At 37.7% G+C, this 6,105-nt stretch overlaps 1 non-coding gene across 1 annotated transcript; it reads right to left on the bottom strand.

Annotated features, from left to right (window-relative positions):
• Window positions 1-3,172: 3,172 nt before the first annotated feature.
• LOC132524994 (U6 spliceosomal RNA) lies at window positions 3,173-3,279 on the bottom strand. Its single transcript, XR_009542129.1, has one exon. It is a non-coding gene; the product is annotated as a U6 spliceosomal RNA (small nuclear RNA).
• Window positions 3,280-6,105: the final 2,826 nt, after the last annotated feature.

Raw genomic sequence — 6,105 nt, 5'->3', positions numbered from 1 at the left:
GTCAAGTGAAGTATGACATTCTTATAAAGTAGCTTAGACCTCTTGAGTCACAGTCAGTTCTACACCATGGTTATACATGAAAGCCTTGTTTCTGGAAGGAAAAGGTTCACTGTTTCATCATGTTAAAAGCAAGGACCTGTACCTACACTTTTTCAAACCAGTTTTTTATTTCAACATAGTGTTTGTGGTACTGATAGGGTATGTGCAGGCATTTCTGTATTTGTTGTTGAACACCCTGACTGCCGAATCCTCTATACAAAGTCAAGTCAAAGCAGTGAGCATTCTGGGAGGAATACCAACAACAAATTGTAGTAATCCAGCCTTGTTGTTATAAAAACATGAATCAAAAGCTCAGCATCTTGCTGAGACAGCAATTGTCTTATCCTTGTTATACACTTGAGATGGTAATACGAGGTCTTATCAGTATGGTTGATATGGCTCTCAAAGGAAGGATGAGGGTCAAAAATGGCTGGAATTTATCATGGAGAATATTGCTTTGTGGGATATCCAGCTATAGAATTGTGACTACCTATTAAATCCTCTATGAAGCAAGAAATATATGGTCCAATGCCTGCAGGATAAGAGAAGGGGAAGGAGGTGGAATCAAAAGTGAAATAAAACTGGTCAAATGAGATGAAAGTCTGCTTTCTTAATTTTCAGCCATAGGCATCAGTGTTTGAGATTACCCCTTAGGCAGCTTCTGATTGAGTGGGGATAGTTCCATGACATGGAAGATTAAAGGTTTTCTGGGTGACTGTATTTTAAATGATGAAATCTTTTCAAAGAGATTTTATTTTTGTAATCAAGTCTAGGCTGTGTTCATGTGAAAGCAAGTTATAAGTGACCCAGATGATTAATAGCATTTAAATAAGTATATAGAATAAAGCTACTGTGATCTATAGTTTCTATTTTTTTTCAATTTGGGCTTTTTTTAAATGAAGTTCTTTTTTTTTTTTAAGACTTATTATTTATTTATTTGTTTTATTTATTTTTTTTGCTGCGTCGGGTCTTAGTTGCGGCACACGGAATCTTCGTTGAGGCATGCAGGATCTTCTGTTGTGGCACTCAGGCTCTTCATTGTGGTGCATGGGCTTCTCTCTAGTTGTGGCGTGTGGGTTTTCTCTTCTCTAGTTGTGGCACACGGGCTCCAGAGCGCGTGGGCTCTGTAGTTTGCGGCACACAGGCTCTCAAGTTGAGGCATGTGAGCTCAGTAGTTGTGGCGCACAGGCTTAGTTGCCCTGCAGCATGTGAGATCTTAGTTCCCTGACCAGAGATCGAACTTGGGTCGTCTGCATTGTAAGGTGGATTCTTTACCACTGGACCACAAGGGAAGTCCCTCAATTTGAGCTTTATATCTAGAAAGAAGTTTCTTAGAAAATTCTTAGAAAGAAATCGAACCAAGACTGATACCAAGAAGACAGCTTTCTTTAGGAATTGTTGTTAGTGTTCAGTTCCAACCTCATGTCCTCCAGGAGGAAGGGCAATATGCAGAGTGTTCAAAAGCCTGGGCTTTGAAGTGAGAAAGACCTGGACATGAATCACAACATTGTCACTTCGAAGTTGTGAGACCTTGAGCGAGTTACTTACCTCTCTGTGCCTTGGTGTTTTTTTTTTTTTTTTTTTGCGGTACGCGGGCCTCTCACTGTTGTGGCCTCTCCCGTTGTGGAGCACAGGCTCCGGACGCGCAGGCTCAGCGGCCATGGCTCACGGGCCCAGCCACTCCGTGGCATGTGGGATCTTCCCGGACTGGGGCACGAACCCGTGTCCCCTGCATTGGCAGGCGGACTCTCAACCACTGCGCCACCAGGGAAGCCCTGTGCCTTGGTTTTATTAGCTATAAAATGCAGCTAAGATCAGTACTTGCTTCATAAAGTCTTTGTGAGGATGAAATGAGATATGCAAAATGCTCTCTACAGTGCCTGGCACATGGTATGTACTCTGTAAATATTAGCAGTGGAGAATTTGAGACTCCCCCCAAAATTGCACCTCTCTTTTCCTACCCAGGTTGTGAATAATTGGGAATTTTAGAAAAAGAAAAGAAACAAGAAAATATCACCTTATTAGTTATAGAGAAAGGTTGGAGAACGCAGTTTAGTTTGAAAGATAAATTGGTCTGCTAAATGTACCCCAGAATTAGTAGACTCACCCTACCTGTTATAACAGTACAACCTGGGCCAGCCTTCCCAAGGAAAGAGAAAGAAGAGCAGAACATGCTTGTCCATACAGGAAGCTCTTTTTCAAGAATGGCAGAACTGGATTGAGCATGTCCAGATACTCTTTTCAAAGTAAACAGAGACATCGTTCTACATCACCAGGGCCTGAGTGATTAAAAGGTCAGAAGTGAGGGGATGTGTTAGATAAAAGTCTTCTCCATGAAAACAAAGACTGAGGAGAAGATGTTCCTGTCTAACATAAAAATGTTATCAACATCATCAATGATTCATTTCCATTATACTTCATTTAATTCAATATTACCTCTTAACTTTATGTTTTCAAATCATACCATAGCTGTATTAGTTTCCAACCACAAACTTAGTAGCTAAGACAATGTAAATTTTTTCTCATACAGTCCGGAGGTCAGAAGTCCATAAACTAAAGTCATGGTATTGGCATGGCTGATTTTTCTGGAGACTCTGAGGGGAGAATCATTTCTTTGCCTTTTTCAGCTTGTAGAGGACACCTGCTTGTGGTTCTTTCTTTGCATCATTCCAACCTCTTGCTTCCGTCCTCATATCTCTTACTACTCTCTTGCACCTACCCATATAATCCAGGATAATCTCCTATTTCAGAATTATCAATCACGAGGGCAAACTCCCTTCTGCCATGTTAAGTAATAAAGTCAAAGGTTTCAGGGATTAGGATGTTAACATTTTGGGAGAGTTGATATTCAGCCTATCACAGTGACTTTTTTTTTTAACATTGTTATTGGAGTATAATTGCTTTACAATGTTGCGTTAGTTTCTGCTGTATAACAAAGTGAATCAGATATACGTACACATATATCCTCATATCCCTCCCTCTTGCATCTCCCTCCCACCCTCCCTATCCCACCCCTCTAGGTGATCACAAAGCACAGAGCTGATCTCCGTGTGCTATGCAGCTGCTTCCCACTAGCTATCTATTTTATATTTGGTAGTGTATATATGTCAATGCCACTCTCTCACTTCGTCCCCAAAATATGGAACGCTTCACGAATTTGCGTGTCATCCTTGAGCAGGGGCCATGCTAATCTTCTCTGTATCGTTCCAATTTTAGCATATGTGCTGCCGAAGCGAGCACCACAGTGACATTTTGATTATTTCATTTTGCCTTGTAGCCATTTTTCTTGTTTCTGTGTACAGTATTCTTTTTAATTTCCTGAGTCAGGTTGTAAGTTCCTCAAGGATAGATATCAAATCTTCCATGTTTTTATATGTTTACTACTTCATTATATTGTGTGTTTAAAGTAAAACGATGCTCATAATAGGCACTCAGTAAAGCCTACTGATTTAAATACTCTTGAATCACACAGTCTTTAGAATGGAGACACGGGTTTGGTCTACGTATGTTCCAGGAGAAACAATCTTAGCTTTGACTTTGGATTCTACGAACATTCAGACTACATAAGAGACAATGTAGACTGAAGCATTAGAATGTAACTTGTTTTCCAGAATTCTCACTGTTGGACTGTAGACAGGCTTTGGGACAGTCAGTTAAGTGTTAAGATTTACCGGAAATCCATGGGATTGCTTCGGCCACACTCTCCTTCCTTCTGATAAAGAAGAGAAACATTGCGATTCTTGTGAGTGGATGTGAAAACTTACCCTGCACAATTTAACTGGCTCTCCCCATTAAACTTTGGAGGGAGGAGGATTATTATACAATGGAATTTGTTTCTGATTTTTGCTGCAGTAGTTAATAAGAAGTGTACTGTGACTTGAAATGAATATGGACACAAAATAATTATCTCAGACATAGGTACATCTCAAATGCATGGTTGTTCATCACTTACGGGTTGAATTAGAAAATTATGGAGACCAATATGTAATTTTAAGGTATTCAATTTACGTTAACAGATATCTAAATGAACCATAGAATTATCTCTGAGACATATAGCCCAATTCATACTCATAATTTTAAAAGTTAGCAATGCTATATAGTAGCCTTGCATATAATATTTTGGTACATAATTAAGACAAAAGATTATCTTTGTGCTTAGCCCTCAAAATTTGCAATTGACCTTTTGTACCCGACCTGTGCTACCTTCATATCTTTCCTCTCCCTCCTTGAGTTTTCCTCTCTAGAATGGTAGAATCTGAATTGCAGAACTGGAAAGGACCCTAGAGGCCATCTTGTCAATTTGGATATTTTACAACTGAGACCATAGTTCTCAAAACATTAATTGACTTGCTTAAGGTCATACAGCTATTGGCAGAGCTTTATTAAAAACTCAGTTCTCCTAATTCTCTGTAAAGATTTTTCCCCCTCTACTTAGGTAAGATAATATAGAAGTATAGAGGAATAAGAGAAATAATCTAGTAGTAAAGCAATGGAGGGTGAGAGGATTCTGGAAATACTGTGGCTTAAAGGAGACACAGTTCTCAGTCAACTACTTTCTAGAACTTATCATCTGTTAGAGCAAGAGGAAGAAGGATGTGTCTGCCTTGGGGATGAAAATAAGGCCAACGTGAAGGAAATCACAAAAAGAAAAAAGAAAAAGAAAAAAGAAAGCACGTGTGGCAATAGTAGAAACTATGTTAATAATAGGAAAAGAGGTATGTAAAGTTGAAAGTAGTAATCAATATAGGGGAATCTTGCAATAATAAAGTGATAAATTGAACAAACAGTTTATGAAGAATCTGAAAACCACACAATGAAAACACCCAAAGACCACATAATAGCTAAATATAAAAAGATATATCTATTAGATGTGCAAGGATAAATTACAAAACTACAGTTATAATGGGATACCTTAAAATACCCATTTTTAGAATTATACGAGATTATAAGGGAATTGAATAATGATATCAACACATTTTCTTGTATAGAGAGAGCAAGACAAAAAGAAGAATTCAGAAACATATATCTCTTGAATGGAGAATATAAAATTTTTTTCCATGTCTATGGAAACTTCACAAAAATAGATGTGTAATTGACCACAAAGCAAATCTTGACAAAATTTTAAAAGCAAGATTTTTACAGACTACTCTCTCTGACCATGTTAAAATAAGAGATAATGAAATAGTGATTTTCTTTTTTCCTCCAACCCCCAACCTACTTGGAAATTAAGAATGCACTCCTGGTTAGCCCATGGACCAAAGACCATATGAAAACTGAAATTACAAACTATCTTAAAAACAGTAAAAAAAATGATGAATATCAAAACCTACAGGACAGCAAAAACTCAGAGAGAAAATTTATAGCCTAAATTCCTTTGATAAGTGGTAAAATAAAAGGGAAAGAGGATGGAAGATATTTGAAACTCCAAAGAAAATTATTGATTTCCAAGCAAAGTAAACATACCAAAATTGATAAAGAAGTACAGACCTAGAGTAAAACAATTATGAGTGAAGAAGTGAAAAAGGTGATTAGTTATATCATTAAAAAAAGCATTGTGAACCCTTGCACATTGCTGGTGGAAATACGAAATGATGCAGGCACTAAGGAAAGGAGTGATGGTTCCTCAAATAATTAGACATAAACCAAATGATTCAGCAATCTCACTTCTAGGTATATACCCCCAAGAAATGAAAACAGGAGCTCAGAAAGATAGTTGCATACCAATGTTCATAGCAGCATTATTCATAATAGCCAAAAGGTGAAAACAACCCCAAATCCATCAACAGATCAATGAATAAACTAACTTGGTATATACATACAATGGAATATTATTCAGCCTTGAAAAGGAATGAAGTTCTGATTCATGCTTCAGCATGGATGAACCCTGAAAACATTATGCTAAGTTAAATAAGCCAGACATAAAAGATGTATATTGTATGATTCCACTTATATGAAGTACCTAGAATAGGCAAATTCATAGGGACAGAAAGTAAAATAGAGGTTATCAGGGGTTGGAGAAAGGGTAGGATATGGAGTTATTGTTTAATGGGTACAGAGTTTCTGTTT

This window comes from Lagenorhynchus albirostris, chromosome 8 (assembly GCF_949774975.1).
Source record: "Lagenorhynchus albirostris chromosome 8, mLagAlb1.1, whole genome shotgun sequence".
NCBI lineage: Eukaryota > Metazoa > Chordata > Mammalia > Artiodactyla > Delphinidae > Lagenorhynchus > Lagenorhynchus albirostris.
Note: the sequence above shows the minus strand (reverse complement) of the source record. Positions and strands in the feature narration are given on the sequence as shown.